This window comes from Lissotriton helveticus, chromosome 10 (genome assembly GCF_964261635.1).
Source record: "Lissotriton helveticus chromosome 10, aLisHel1.1, whole genome shotgun sequence".
Taxonomy (NCBI): Eukaryota; Metazoa; Chordata; class Amphibia; order Caudata; family Salamandridae; genus Lissotriton; species Lissotriton helveticus.
This window is the reverse complement of record NC_136071.1, coordinates 699,455,737-699,471,208: the sequence shown is the minus strand read 5'-3', so window position 1 is coordinate 699,471,208 and position 15,472 is coordinate 699,455,737.

Genomic DNA, 15,472 nt, shown 5'->3' with positions numbered 1-15,472 from the left:
TATTAAATTGCATATTAAAAGCAAGTATGCACATCTAATTTCAAACACATTCACTCTTCTAACCCCCTTCTATTTTGCCTTTTACTGTAGTGTCTAGAAGCTACACATTTCTTTCAGCTTATATCTACTCATAATTTGTTTGAAACAAATATTGCTTTTTATAGCACAACCTAAATTAACATTCCTGCCAAATGTCTTTCCTGTTGCCCAACTTTTATTTTAACATCTGTAAATATCTGTTTTCCACTGCAAATCTCAAGTCAGAAATCTTGCAATCCTTCTCCACTCTCAGTAGAAAAGTACCTAAAATGACTACGAGAAGCATCAAGCTGAGCCAGGCAGCAACAGAGTGAGTGAGCGAGCGCAGCAGAGAGCCAGAGGAGAGGAGCAGTCTGAAGCAGTGAGCAGGGCGAGCAGGACGCCGCCTCCACCGCCGCTGTCTATCAGGCAGCCAGTTTCTAGCGCAGCCCTGGTCCCGGCACACGGGACACAACCCACTTGCCCGCGAGTGAAGGCGGGCGGCTGCGAGAACATCTTGGCACTCTACGGGATTGCTGGCAACAACCGGGATCCGACCTTGACGACTACCGACTGTGGTGAGAGTGACTACGGCGGCGAGAGTGAGTACGTGAAAACCCTACCCTTACTCTTAATCTCACTCTTCTCCCACACTCGTCCCATAAAGTCCGAAACAACTAACTGATTAATTGATTCCTAACTAATCCCTACTGGTGTTCTGACGGCTGGCGGGTGAATCACTGAAGAGACTTGATCACCGCTAGCATAGACACCCACCAGTAAGTGAGAGACGTCAGCGAGAGAAGAGTGGAGAGCAGGGTGAGGTGACGATAGGTAGGAGGCTGAGGCTCCCGGTGGCAGAGTCCCGGCAATAGCCCCCCTCCCGCCCCCCCTCCCCCCACCTCCCCGAGGCTGAGCAAACGTAGCAGTGCGGTGGTCGCAGGAGAGGGTGAAAGACCTCAGCTTACTGCTCACACCATACCACACTAACAGCCCACCTATAGCAAGCAAGTCTCTGCCCGGAAGCTGCTTCGGAGTGGCAAGGAGGGAGTGCCCGAGTCACTGCAACCAACCGCAAATCACCGCAGCGCCAATAAGCACCTAAACGGGGGTCCTCAGTAGCAGCAGAAGCACAGTCTCGGTGACAAAGGCACGGAGACACTGCAAGACTGTGAGACATCTAGACCCCCAGGAACTCCTCGGATCACTATGAGGTCGGGTAGAGAACGAAGACCTCCAATAAAGCAATCAGCCAAACGAAAAAGAAACAACACAACCACAAGTTCAGCGTCACCGGAAAAAAACAAGCGAGCTACTAACAGCAACAAAGAAAAGGACAAAATAACAAGCGACACCACCCTGCCGGAAAGCAGCCCCAAAGAAACCAATACCAGCACAACCGACGGTTCGCAAACCGGTGGACTGCAATCCGATAAGGTCATCAATCACAGCCCAACCCTGCTTCCAGAACAATCTAGAAGCAACAAAAGGAAAAACACCCGCCAATTAATCAATGTAGTGGGACAGCAAACGGAAACAAAACACAACTTTCAGCCGAAAATTTACACAATATTTGCCTTTCTAAAAAATCCACGAAATGTCATCTTCTCCTCAAATGACTCCATCACAGGCCTCCAATCTCCACTACAACCCGCTAAAGCAAACAACTCTTTGCCACAAACCAAAAGCTACATAGTAGCAGAAATACACAAGGCACCGACCCCAAGGGAAAGAGCGGAAGATGTCGGAGGCGAAGCAGGCGTAGGGGACAACGGGCCAAAAGAAACCAGAAGGCAAGAGCCACTAGAAGGCACCAACCGCCAAGTCCCCTTATTAGAGGAACCAATCGAGGGAACTATTGATGGACGCAACGAGAGAACAAACCAAACAAGTCCCTCACCAAATGAGGACACACCAAGGAAACACCCCCCAGAGCTGGAAGGGCCCCCGGGGCCTTATAGCTACAAAAAACATCCATCTCCAACCAAACCCTCCTCACACATACAGCAAGGGGTGGCAGAAGCAATAACATATCAAGAACCAGCATCCCCCCAAGTACCTAATGCCCATCCCAAACAAGAACAAGAAACTCAAAGCCACACTGTGGCTCCTGACTCACCGGGATCAAAACCTGACCCTGCAAATTCGTCACCAATTATTGCAAGAGGGGATCAAAGCTCCCCAGACAGGGACATGACCTTCCTGGTATCCCAAGAATGGAGTGAGCTAGTGGCAGTGTACAACGTAACAGGACCTACCAACGGAATCTGCGAAGAAAGCTTCCACCTGGCCACAGAAGGGACCGGAGATCCCCTTAATTCCTTCTGGGCAACCCTACTCAATACAATACAGCTATCCTCAATGGCACTTCAGAATCAATCGGATAAGCTTGACTTACAACTGACAGTCTTACAAAGCCTAGCAGAGGCCACCATGGGGATTGACAGAAAACTAGCTGACCTTAACGGCCTAATAAAAAGAGGACAGGAGTCAGCTAACCTAATTCAAATAGAAAGAACCAACTGCATCTGCTCGCCAATTATCAATAAACTATCATCCATACCCATGATGTTGGGAAATCTTCTGGAGGACATAAAAACAAACATCACAAAGCCTCCCCCAACGATTGAAAGGCACGATAAGACTGAAACAGATTCAACCACAACAAAACATCCATCAACAGAGGGAAGGCCCGACACCCCTCACATCAAAGGGGCACCAGGAAACAGCAAAGACCCACACAAAATAAAAACAAGCATGCAGTGGCGTCAGCCCCCATCCACCACAAACTTACCTGAAGAACCCCCTCGGAACAACCCCAAAAGAGGACAAATTGAGCTTCAGGAGAACCCACCGAACGCCCGGGCCCGACGAAAGCAAAAAAGAAAGGGCCGGAATAAGAAAACAACAGAACCGGAAAGTAGAGAAGAGCACAGTCATCTTATCACACCGAGAGAAAAGAAGCTGCCAGGTGACAGAAAGCATCAAAGGGAACTTACAAATCTCCCACTATCACCTACAAACCCATCCCAAACAAAGACGCCAACAGTAGCAGGGACAGGATCCTATACACTCTTAAAAGAGGCCCCTAGCCTCTACTTAGAGCAGAACCCCGCCGGCCAAACACTCAATCCGGCAACCAGAAAGCCACCAGATCAGGAACAAAAGGGGCAACGGGCCTGTCAAGCAGCAACAATTCAACTAACCTCGGAAGCAAGTAGACAGACCGAGAGGATCCCAAACCAATCCAAACTGAAGTTATATCAAAAGATCTCTCAGATAAATGCATCTGCAATAAAAATGAGACCAGTACCAGCGAAACAACAAAGAACCGCCGATCAACAAGTGTTGCTCACTCAGTAAGCAGCCAGATGAAGGAGAAATCGGAGGAGGTGACATCCAATAGCGGAACAACAACTTCGCACATCCACAAGCCATATGGGAACATCCATACCAAGCAACAAATGCACCAGCAAACACCGCCCCTTGGGGAAAGGGACTCGGACATAATCTTATTCATTCCCGAATTTATCTCCAGAGGAAGAGTGGACACTTTAAACAGGGGCAACATTTTAAAGCTAATTAATTCAATAGAGAAATTAAAAAACATAAAAACCACCGATATGCTATCACTTGAATTCCAACCAGCCCCCCACACACAAGGAAACGAAACAACAAAGACCATATGGTCATCAATGGAGGTAGCAAATTTAATTATGAACAAATCTTCTACATTCTCACAGTGGGGAATTAAGCTCGAAGCAGGAAAAAAGCCAGCCTACCCCACTCTGCTCCTTGAAGAAAGGATACAAGAACGCACCCATCTGGCAAAATCAATACTGAAAGGAGCACTTAGCTACTCCCCAGGGTTGGGTAAATATTCATTGTTTTCTCATAACCGCACCACTCAGCAATCAGCATCATGCAGTCTAATAATTACTCGCACTATACCTGGAGGTGACCCCAACTGACAAAAAGTGCCACTCTTAACACCCGACCCTACGACCCCCTCCACCAAAATCAAAATATGCAGTTGGAACATTAATGGCCTTTCAGACAAATTGGAGGACCCAGACACATTAAATTACTTAAATAGTTTTGACCTGATCCTCCTCCAGGAAACATGGGAACTAAACGATATTCCTTTACAAGGCTACACTACTCTGACTCATCCGGCAACCAGAGGTTCTCAATATGGCCGAAGCTCAGGGGGACTTGCAATACTCACCTCAATAACTACCATTGGTGCAATGGAAGTAAAAAGAGTAAACATCACTCCACCAAATGAAATACAGTTCATATCACTCACAGTCAAAAACGAACAGGTAATCCAACAGCTGTACGTCATAAACACATATATCCGCCCGAAGCACAAGAAATCTGGGTCAAGGGACCTTGTCAAAGAACTGACAAGGCTCATGGTCGAGGGGGATATGGAGAACATACTTGTGGCAGGAGATTTCAACCTCAACCTCTTCGGTGACAAAACCATGGACGAAATGACAAAGGAAATGGACACCATCTGGAAAATCCCAAGCCAATTTTTCCCCCCACGAAACAAACAAACCAAAACCTCAACCCAGTTAGTACAAGATCTTGAGCAATTAAACCTAAGAGTGCTCAATGGACGATTTATCGAGGACATCCCTCCAGCACCAACATATTTTTCATCAAGCACTTTTTCACACCTTGACTTCATGCTTGTATCACTTCCAATGTACGAGAAAATAAGCTCGTTCAAGATAGGAGACAGCACTCAAAGTGACCATCTGCCGCTAGAAACCAATCTTGGGCTGACCTGCGTGAACGAAGCAGCTGCAAAAAGATACATCATCACAGAACACACCACCAACTACAGAAGAATAAGATGCAAGCCCACCGAGCCTGAGAAACTTCTAAATAGCGTTAAAATAATCATACACCAGACATCCAGCTCAAATAATAACCCCCTTGACGCCTGGGTAGACTTCGTAACGGAATTAGGAGCCAAACACGCAACAGAGATAAAAACTCAAAAAGGCAACAACATCGCCAGGATCACACACGGCAAAATAACAACTGCAGAGACAAAAAACATAAAGCGAGAAATAAAAAAGACTCTCAAAGAACTCCGAAAACACCCCAACATCGAGGACACCCAAAAGAATCTCCGCAAGCTAAAAGCACTGTTAAAAAAGAAGACCTGGGAAAGAAAAAGGCAACTAAACGAGGACCTCTGGGTAAAAATCCTTCACAACTCCAAACAGAAGAATAGTTCCGGCTTCTGGAAGATCATTCACAGCCTCCAACAACCAGGTCACAAAGGCATTAACTCCAACATCTCCGAATCTGACTGGGCTACCTACCTATCAACTCACTTCAATAAAGCCGACCCAGGAACGGTCGAGCCAACAGGGGGAGACAGGTCAGACACAGTGTACCAGAGCCCCGACAACCTTGGCATATTTTCCCACAATAAGATCCAAGCCCTCAGGTGGAAACCAACCGAGGACCAAAACCCAACTGAGGCTAAATGCCTATTACCAACACTCGACCCAACCGTACTTCGAGAAGAGAATTCATCCAAGGACACACCGGACAGCTTAAGAAAACTAATTCTAAAGGGCAAACTTGAGGGGGCCCCTGGTCCCAACGGGATACCGCCCATACTATATAAGCAAGACCCTGCTTTCTGGTGCAACACACTGACACCAGTATTCCATGCAATAAGAGAAACAGCAACCATACCAACATCCTGGAGAGGCTCGATAATAAGCCCAATTTATAAAAAGGGAGCCAGGAACGACCCAAGTAGCTACCGCCTTATAGCCCTAATCGACACAGAGGCAAAATACTACGCGGGCCTAATTTTGAAAGAACTAATATCTTGGGCAACAGCAAATAACATCAACCCAGCAACCCAAACTGGATTCCGCAGCAGCCAGGGCACCTCAACAAATATCATGGCGCTAACTCTTTTGTCCGACGCAGCAAAAGCTTCCAAGAGCTCTCTCTTCACGTGCGTTATTGACTATAGTGCTGCGTTCGACCACGTAGATCGGCAAAAACTCTGGCGGAAGCTGGACAGATGGGGAATCCCAGGCCCACTCTTACAGCAGTTGGTAATGCTATACACCGACACCTGGGTCAGGATCAAACTGGGTTCTGGCTCGCACGTCTCGAGACAAATCAAGACCAGTAAAGGCCGGAAACAGGGCTGCGTGCTAGCCCCCATGATGTTCAACCTCTTTCTTGCAGACCTCCCTGGCGAACTGGAGACAGTTAAATCCCATGCCCCAAGACTAGGTAACATCTCCCTCTCAAACCTCCTCTATGCAGACGACCTAGTCCTCATCAGTCGATCCCCCGTCGGTCTCCAACACCTCCTTGACAAAACCAACACATTTTCAAAAACCAACTCATTAACAATTAACTTAAACAAAACAAAAGTAATGACAATAAACTATTACAAAAAACGGAAACCCGCATGGTTCCTGGACGGACAGAGGTTAGACCAGGTAGCGTCTTATAAATACCTAGGCGTCACAATAGACGGCAATGGTTCCTTCAAACAACAACTAGAGGACATTCGTCGAAAGGGCACGACATTCTACCTATCAATAAAGCCTCTGCAGAAAGCACTTCCTGATCGGTCACTGGGCCCTCTCCTACAGGTATTAAGAGCTTGTCTACAGCCCATGCTTACCTATGGCAGCGAATCCATGAGAGGCAAAGATGCAACAACACTAGACAAAACCATCAGTCGAGCATACAGGGCAATATTTCATCTCCCCACCAACTCATCACCCGCACAAATTCGCCTCGAATTCGGGGTCCAGAAACAAGCGGTGGAGAGAAGAGGTTCATATCTAAAAAGCTGGCAGAAAATCAGAGATGCCGACCACGGATCCTTAAACGCCCACTTCTGGACCGAACTAACCATCAGAGACAACTCACCTGCAAGGACCTACTTAATGGAATCACTGAAGGTCTTAGGACTTGCAGACTTATGGGAGTCGGCAACTGACCTTGGCACCTTAAAAAAAGTGGTGACAAAAGTCACCAAGATGGTCTCATCAATTGAGGACAAAGCCACCCTAGATAAGAGAGCTCATGGATGGGCCGTGTTGAATGGTTACAGCGCTTTAAAACCACAAGAGTACCTAACGACGGGCCTCACACAGAAGACAAAAAATAAGTTCCTTAATATGCGCATGGGCAGAATTCCTATAGCTCCGCACCTGGCTCCATGGACAAGGGAGAATCCCGCAAATCAATGCCGCCTCTGTCTTTCTGCGAAAGAGGACCTCATACACATTATCTGTATCTGCACAAACCTCCGGGACATAAGGCGCTCCTTGTTTCGGGCTTTATGGAACCAGAAGGGCATAACGAGCTGCAGGCAGGCCGTGTTGCTCTGTTTTAATCCTGATGAAACTCAGCTAAACTGCAGAACAACAAAATTCTTTGATATAGTGGCCACAAGACTGAACGAAAAATCCAGAGGGTCTTCTCAAGCAAAAGATAAACAATAACAGAGCAAACACCCCTGGCTACCATGGTCTTCGAATTTGAAAGCATCAAGGCCATGAAAACCCCACTGATTCTTATGCAACTTAAGCTGAGACTTTTATACTTTTTAACACTTGAGCTATTGCACCTTACTTGTTTTAAAGAAAATATTGACCATTTAAATTTGTACGTTTCAAAATTGTGAGTTTTTATTAACTGTACAATAAATAAACCTTAAACCTTAAATGACTACCCTTCTCACTGTGCTCACAATCCTACTCCTGTACTTCGCAAATCACAGACTTCCTTTCATCTTTTAGTTTTTGTTATACCACTTCTAAATGGTCACTATTGTTAAACTTTTCCATGTTCCCTGTAAAGAAGCACAATTGGAAGGTTTTTCGCTGATCTGTGGATCCACCATGGTGCTGTTAATGCTTTTCATTTATATTTTATTATTTTAAATATTGTCAATTGCAAGACATGCACTCCATACTGAGCAATTTGTGTCCTGCTAGTCTGCTTTACAGTTTCGCACTGCAGTCTCTTTTATTCCCTTCCCCCACACTCTTTTCGCTCCATTTCCATAGTAACCTTGTTTCCAATAGTCTTTGCCTACCAGTAGGTCAAACATTCACAAGACTTTCTCTAAACAACATACTAGCTTCACATTAAGAGCCTCATTACAATAGTTTCACTTTCGATTGTCGCATTACGTTGCAGGCTGTTGAAAGTGAAACTGGCAGGTCATTCCGGCTGGATTCCAACAGGCTCAAGGAGCCCATCGGCCAGTTGGAGGTCTGACTGCAATCCTTATGGATGATTTTTCCACCGCAGAGATTACAATGTCAGTTTCCGACAGGCTCTTCATGTCAGGCTTTCCGACATGGAAAGCCTATCATAAAGAAACTTTATGTTCCCCTAGCAGGACCCCTTTAACCCTGCAGCCTCCAGTTGGGGGCCAATGGGGCAACAATGGTACACCCCTGTTAATCCCTGCACCATGTGCAGTCGCATTGTAATGCTGCAGTCGAGATCGACAACTGGAGTCTGTAGGTCCTGATTCCAAAACGGTGTCAGCCGGACATGAGTCTGCCAGACATCGTAATAAGGCCCTTACTGTAGCAGGTGTGGTTGACTGTTTGCAATTCCAAGCATATCCAAAACAACATTACCTTTTTACTTTTCCAAAGCCACTACCTAATTTTAGTTCCCTGCCCCCCTCCACCATCCAATCAAATATGTTCTTTTATATTTTACATGCTCTCCATCATTGGAGCTGCCTTTCATCTACAAAACTGCGTTATTCTGGTGCAGCTTTTTCCTGTTTGCAACTCCTGCTTGTTTCCATAATGTTCAGAGTCTTGATTGTTGGCCATAATTTCGTTTTTTGAGTAAGAGTGAGTGCTGGTAAGACTGACAAGGGCATGGGTTTACCTAAAGTAGACATTACTTGGGTTGGCCCGAAAGGGTTAGCGGTCAATTGCTGCCTTTGGTTGAAAGCATTGCAGATTGCCGATGCCCAGACCTAACGATTGTGAACTGTGGTGGCAATGATCTAGGCACAATTACTGGGATAGGACTGGAAATCATAATGAAGGATATCTTTGCTAAATTAATGCCACTTTTCTCGCATATTGATTTGGTGTTCTCCAACCTTTGCCTAAGACAAAAGTGGCAGTGGTCAACCCAATTGTGTCTACAGATAAAGAACACCAAGAAACATGTCAATAAATCTGTCTCTGCATTTCTGCGAGAACACAAAATGGGCTTTATATATCGTAACAACAAGCGCTTCGATGTGGATGGAATATATTGAAAAGACAGAGTCCGTTTCACAGGCAATAGGGTGTTACTCAACAAATTAAAAGACTGCATGCTGTTTTATGTGTAGTTATCACCTACACAGCATTAAAGACAGAGGCTCTTTTCAGAGCCAACCCTTTACCCAAACATGGGTTCTTTTTGTTTTCAAATTCGTTTTTCTAATTTCTCATTCAGATCTGTGGATCTTTCATGGGTCCTTGGCCAAATAAGGGGTCTGCCAGCTATGTTGCAGGCAGATCCACATTAGATCTCCGGCGGATCTGCAGTTCCATTCCCAACCAAAAGCACATATTCAATAAAAAACAACACATTTAATACAAAAATATCCTATTGCTATTTGTATTTATGTATCACTGTCTGTGTATGAATGTGAGTAGTTGTTTAAGTAACTGTGTGGGTGTGGGAGGGGCTGTGTAGGTCTGTGAGTGGGTATATGAGTGGTTCTCTGGGTCTGTAAGTGGGTTTCTGAGAGGCTGTAATTGTGTAAAAATGGGTGAGGGTGTTTCTGGGTCTCTGACTAGGTGTGTTAGTGGAAATATGGGTGTCTGAGTAGGTGTTTGAGTAGCTCTCTGGGTCTCTGAGTGGGTGTGTGAGTGGCTGTGTGGGTGTGTGAGTGGTTGTGTGAGTGGTTGTGTGTATGTGTAAGTGGGTGTGTGAGTTTCTGTGTGGGTGTTTGCGTGGGTGTGTGAGTGCCTCTCTGAGTCTCTGAGTGGATGTATCTGTGACTGTATGCGTGTGCAACTGTCTGCATTGATGTGTGACTGTGAGTGTGAGAGTCTGTATGAGTCGGTGAGTAGTTTTATGGGTCTCTGAGTGGGTGTGTGAGTGGCTGTGTGGGTGTCTGAGTGGATGTCTAGGTCCCCGAGTCAGTGTGTGGGTGGTTGTATGGGTGTGTAAGTGGGTGTGTTAGTTGTTAGGAGGATGTGTAAGTGGATTTGTGAGTGTTTGAGTGGGTGCATGAGTGCCTGTAAAAGTAACTGTGTGGGTCTCTGAGTAGATAAATGAGTGGCTCTCTGTGTCTGTGAGTAGGTGTGTGAGAGGCTGCATGAGTGTATAAATGGGTGTCTGAGCAGCTTCTGGATCTCTGACCGGGTGTGTCAGTGTCTTTATGGGTATCTAAGTGGTTTTCTGGGTCCCTGAGTCAGTGTGTGAGTGGCTGTATGGGTGTGTAAGTGGGTGTGTGAGTGGTCTTGTGAGTGTGTAAGTAGGTGTGTGAGTGGATGTGTGAGTTCCTGTGTGGGTCTGAGAGTGGGTATGTGGGCTGTTCTCTGAGAAGATATTTCAGTGACTGTATGGGTGTGTGAGGGGCTGTATGGATGTGTGACTGGGGGTGTGAGTATCTGTATGGGTGTGTGTGTGGTTTTCTGGATCTCTGAGTGGTGAGTGAGTGGCTGTATGGGTGTCTGAATGGGTGTGTGAGTGGTATTCTGGGTCTCTGAGAGAGAGGGTGTGTGAATGGCGTTATGGGTATGTAAGTGGGTGTGTGAGTGGTTGTGTGGGTGTGTAATTGGATGTGTGAGTGCCCATATAAGTAACTGTGTGGGTGCATGAGGGGCTCTCTGGGTCTGTGAGTAGATGTATAAGTGGTTCTCTAGGTCTCTAAGTAGGTGTGTGGGAGGCTGTATGAGTGTGTAAATGGGTGTTTGAGTAGTTTCTGGATTGCTGCGTGGTGTATTAGTAGCCATATGGGTGTCTGACTGGGTGTGTGAATGCCTGTATGTGTGAGTAGGTGTATGCGAGGTTGTGCGTGTATAAAAGGGTGTCTGAGTTGTTCTCTTTGTCTCTGGGTAGATGTATCAGTGACTATATGAGAGTGTGACTAGGTGTGTGAGTGTCTGTGTGAGTGTGTGAGTGGGTATATGAGTGATTTTTAGGGTTTCGAGTGGGTGTGTGAGTAGCTGTATGGGTGTGTGAGTGATCATCTGGGTGTGTGAGCGGGCATGCAAGTGTGTGATGGTAGGTGTATGAGTGGATGTGTAACTCACTGTGTGGGTGTCTGAGTGGCTGTATGGGTATGTGAGAGGGTGTGTCAGTGGTTTTGTTGTAGGGGTGTGTGAGTGGGTATTTAAGTGTTGGTGTGGTTCTGTGAGTGGGTGTGTACACAGCTCTGTGAGTGGGTGTGTGAATGCCTGTATGGGTCTGTTAGTGGGTGTGTGAGTGGTTCTTTGAGTCTGTGAGTAGATGTATCAATGACTATAAGGGTGCGTGAGTGACTGTATGGGTGCATGAGTGGTATGCGTGTGAGTAGTTGTGAGGGTGTGTGAAAGAGTGGGTGAGTGGATGCCTGTGTTTTATTTAAATTGGGTTCTAGATTTGTTGCAGATCCACATAGGGGTTGTGCTGAGTGCCGTGCTGGATCCGAGAATCCTTGCGTGCTGTATGTATATATGACTGGGTGTGTGAGTGGATACGGAACTGGTTTTCTTGGTCTCTGAGTGGGTGGGTGAATATCTGAATGGGTGTGTGAGTAGTTGTGTGGGTATGTATTTGGGTGTGTGTGATGGTTTGGCGTATGAGTGGGCATATAAGTGGCTGTGTGGCTCCCTGATTGGTATGTGAGTGGCTGTATGGGAGTGTCAGTGGGTGTGTCAGAGGTTTTGCTAAATGGGTGTGTGAGTGGGTTTGTAAATGGCTGTGTGGGTCTGTGAGTGGGTGTGTACATGACTGTGTGAGTAGGTGTGTGAGTGCCTATGGGTCTGTTAGTGAGTGTGTGAGTGGTCGCTGAGTCTGTTAGTGGATGTATCGATTACTGTATGAGTGTGTGAGAGGGTATGTGAGTTACAGTATGAGAGTGTGAGTGGGTGTATGGATGTGTGAGCTGTTCTGTGGTTATGTGAGAGAGTACATGAGTGGGTCTGTGAGTGGGTGTATGTGTTTTTAATTGGGTTTCTGGATCAGTCATGGATATACATGGGCCATGCTGACTGCTGTGGGGATTCTGCAGATGCTACTTGCACATTCAAAAAAGCATTTTTCCACAATTTCTTTCCTCAAGGACCTCTCTATCAATCTCAGGGGGTCAGGAAACCTTTATTCTGAACGCTCATATCCTATTCCGACTTTATTTCTAACCCCCGGAACGTAGTCTGAATTCACAAATGGTGGCTACAACTTTTCTTTCAGGCTGCAGCCAGCCAATAATGCCATTGCTGTTGGTGCGTTGATCAGTGTATCCACTGATGTGGATCCGCAGTGGATCTGTGTCTCTAGAAATACATATTATTCCTTTTATAACTCCCAAACTCCTGAACAGATTTACACCAGATTACAAATAGCACTCTTTCTGGACCAAGATCTAGCTTACTGCCAAATTTGATGTCATTCTGTTCAGTGGTTGTGTCTAAAATCCCAATGAGTAAATGCATGGGGAAAACACATTTTGGGACAGAACCTTTTTCTCAGTCGATGCTTGCTGAATCACCCCAAAACTTTCTGGACAGCAGCTGAAATGAGTTGCAAACTTGTTTTGTAAATTGTATAAGCATTCATCATAGGGTGCCAACGTTATTATAAAAACAAGCATTTGCAATGCAATAGGTCTCACACTAGTAAAAGTTTGAGTTTTTGGCGTAGAAAATAATAATGCAACACTAATAGCCCACATTTTTAGTAATGGAGACCTATAGAGTGTAGTGTATTATGTATTATGAAAATAAAAGGTGATGTGTGAATATGAGCCAAATGAGAATGGTAAACAGTCAAAAAAAGTATTACACGGTAAGTGTATAGCTATACAATAATGCACAAGGGGCAACAGGAAGTCAGTGATGACTGCTGCTACATTCAAACAGAGGCAGAAAATAACCTCTACTACATCAGATAACCCGAGGAGAGAAAACACCACCTGCTGGACTGAAGAGCTCGAGGGCAGAGAATGCCCCCTACTACACACAAGAACCTGAGCATAGAGTACACTCTTTACTATATCTAATACCTGAGCATTTGGAGAAAGAATGCCCCCTACCACACTCTAGAACCCGGCAGTAGGGAATACTTTTTCCTAGAAAATCGAAGGGTATGAATACTTACTGCTATACCTAAAGCCTTGAGTGTTCAGCATACTTTCTGTTTTGAGTGAGTAACAGAGGGCACAGTATACATTTTGTTGTCATCTAGAAGCAAAGCATTCCATGTACCCTCTGAAATAGCGTGGATGTGAGGGTCAATAATACCTTGTGCTATCCTTCTGGGTCCTCGCACTGCAGATGCACTATAACTAGGTGCAGAAAGGGAGCAAGTAGCCGATCTACACCACAGTATCCTGGATCAGTGTAACACTATAGTACATCCAATACACGGGGCTTGAGAACCCTGCTACTACATCCCACTGTTTCAGAGCAGAAAATTATCTTTAGTTTTTCTCTGTACCATTTAACAATATCTCAGCTCCCTAGGGTAGAAAAACACATACACTATTTCTCAGTGAGAGTGGGTATAGTATGCCTCCTGTTACACACCAGTATCAAAGAAAGCATGTTCTCCTTTCTGTCCCCTCTACCTCAGGTAGTATGTACCCTACTTTATTCAATACTTCACTATTGAAGTTAAAAACCTCTACTATGTGCACTGCCCTGTGACTTCCTTCCCATTATCACATCTTAAAGTGTAGCCTCTACTACATACCTCACTTCCCATGATATTGAGCACGGCTGATAGTATACTAAGCCATCCCAAGTGAATGTATATCTTTTATCGTACTACATTATGTATATCTTCCACTACATCAAACTACTTTAGGTTGGTGTATAGCCTTTATTCCAATACATTACATTTGGCTTATGTATAGTCTATTCTATGCCTTAGAACTCCAAATGTATAAACTGCCTACCATATACCCTAGTACACTAGGTTAGCATATAGTACTGTAACCGGGAGTACTCCACACTTGAGGATAAGGCGCCTTCATTAGACTGGTGGGTTGCTGACGCCTCGACTCTCCCCTCTTTTCGACAAACACAGAATGACTGGAGTTACGAGGAAGATCCGCTGTGGGGGACACAAGAGGAGAAGGAAGACGAGTGTCCCTTTAAGGAGGCGTATGCAGTTGTGAAAGAACCGCCCGGGAGTGACGTGGCCGCGGGAGCATTGGTAAAAAGGGAGGAAGTCCTAAAGTCGGCGTGTGATGTCACCGACGCTGGAGATCGAGCAGATTCCCATGTACTAGACCGGAGGGAAGAAGGAGCAGTAGACCGAAGAAACGATGAACAGAAAGAAGCAGGTGAGAAGCCAGGAGGCCAACGGTCCGGTGAATCACCCAGCCAGACTCACTGTGGAGTCTGGCTCTCCCAGGTACGACAACGGGTGTCGAACTGGGTTGGGAGGGGGGACCGGTCTGACAAGAGGTAGTGAAGTGGGTTAGAGCTGGCATGTCTTACCAAGTTTCATCACTTCTCTACAACCCCCCTCCCCTTCGCACTCTATGTTACACTCCAGCCCTTAAGGCTATATATAGTGAAATAGCACTGGTGGTCCCCTCACACCTCGGGTCCCCTACAAGCATAGTTCTCAGACGGACATCTGATTCTTGTCCTCTTTTGTTCTTTTGGGTTCCATTACGCTGCAAACCCGGAGGTAGACGCTGAAATACCCTATCTACCAGTTCGGGATAGAAGACCTTACGAAGAGGAGGGTCACGTTTAAAGGCAGATCCCTAAGGCCAGCACCGTCACGACGGACCCAGCTGCACTGTCACGACGGACCCAGCTGCTCCTTCCCATGAAAGACACTCATCCAAAAAGAAGAAATAATGTATTAAAATAAAATCCTATATCCCACGACCTGGTCTCCGGTCTGTCTCTCCTAATACGCTACAAGTACACATCACACCATGTCCTCCTAGATGAATGTTTAACCACTGCTTTACCCCACTACCCTAGGTTAGAGCCCAGCATCCACTATACCCAAGGGCTATGGTTGAGAATCCCGAGCGGCCCTCAGTCTCTATAATCAGGCCCCCTGTGCACTTTTTACGGCCACTTCTGCCAACAAACTGATCTCTTCATTCCAGCTCTGCCCAGTCCTCCGTCTCTTGGAGATCTCTACTGAACCTGCAGGCCCCCAGCACTCCCATCGCTGCCACCCCGCCCCCATGCATGTTCCATCAAGTCACTCCATTAGATGCCGCCTCCCTGCACCC